Source organism: Cuculus canorus, chromosome 4, assembly GCF_017976375.1.
Source record: "Cuculus canorus isolate bCucCan1 chromosome 4, bCucCan1.pri, whole genome shotgun sequence".
Classification (NCBI taxonomy): Eukaryota; Metazoa; Chordata; class Aves; order Cuculiformes; family Cuculidae; genus Cuculus; species Cuculus canorus.
Window position 1 is genome coordinate 47,767,600 of NC_071404.1, and position 1,137 is coordinate 47,768,736.

Here is a 1,137-nt window from a genome sequence, read left to right on the forward strand (position 1 = left end):
GCCGATGTTGCCAGACAAAGACATGGTGAAATTCAGTCCGAGGAGATGCTGTGGAAGGAAGATAAGTTTGCAGCAACCGAAAGCAGATTTGACCCCACCGTGCAAAAAAATTCAGATGGCATCCCAGGAAAATCCCAAACTTTTGTTGGCTTGGAAGGCTGGAGTTTGCAAAAAGGGAGCAACGATGAGCACTACTTCCTGTAGTGTCTAAGCTACGCTTTAGGCCAGACTGGAAGAAGAGTGATCTTCCCCTTTCCTGGTGCCTCCTCTGTGATGTCTAGTTTCGAGCATCTAAACTCTCTGAAACTAGGAAAAGAAAAACCCCAGGTCTCCCCCTGGCCTAGTCAGGGCCTTAGTTCTGTTCCCTGTTTAAACTACCTGTCCTTTAGTCCCACAAAGCATTCCCAACCACATACATCACAGGAGAAAATAGTGGATTAAAAAGGCAATAGGCCTGCATAACGGGAAATCCATTCCCTGAGTAGAAAACCAGAAGCTAGAGATATGCACAGCATTCATCGCAGAAAAGAAAATCCCTCTTGGGAACCACTCACCCTGGTAAAATCTTCTACTGCAGGGAATTTGGGCAGTACTGCAGCTTGCAAATCTTTTTGTTTGCAAACCTTCCTGGCTGGCTGGTCTTCCACAATTATAGCACACTGCTCGTGCTTTCCCGTCCTTTTTGGCCAGTTGTTAAAATAGTCCAGAGCTGCCACAGTAAGCAGAAATGTAGGAAAACATGGGAATTCCTCCACTTAATTTACCGTATTGCCATGAAGACGTCAGCCTAACCCACCTCCTGCTTCTTCTTTCGAGCAAACCACTCACAATCAATTTGCTGCATCTTTTTGCATGCAGGATCCCAGTGCAAGTGCACCAAGTCAAATGAGTAAATTAGCTGTCAGAAATGCCTTCATCATGACCGAAAACTCTTCTAGCACAGAGCCACATCTCATCTGTGAGAGGGGAAAATAAGCAGGGAATATGAGTGGCCCAGATTTCTGACATTTTACTTATTTTAAGAGGCTTGGATGAAGGAACTCGGCTCTTACCAGCCCAGCTGAGGTCCTTATGGCTGGCTAATTTCAGAGGATGGTAAGCTTCCCCAAATCCAAGCACCTGAATTTCACACTTAAA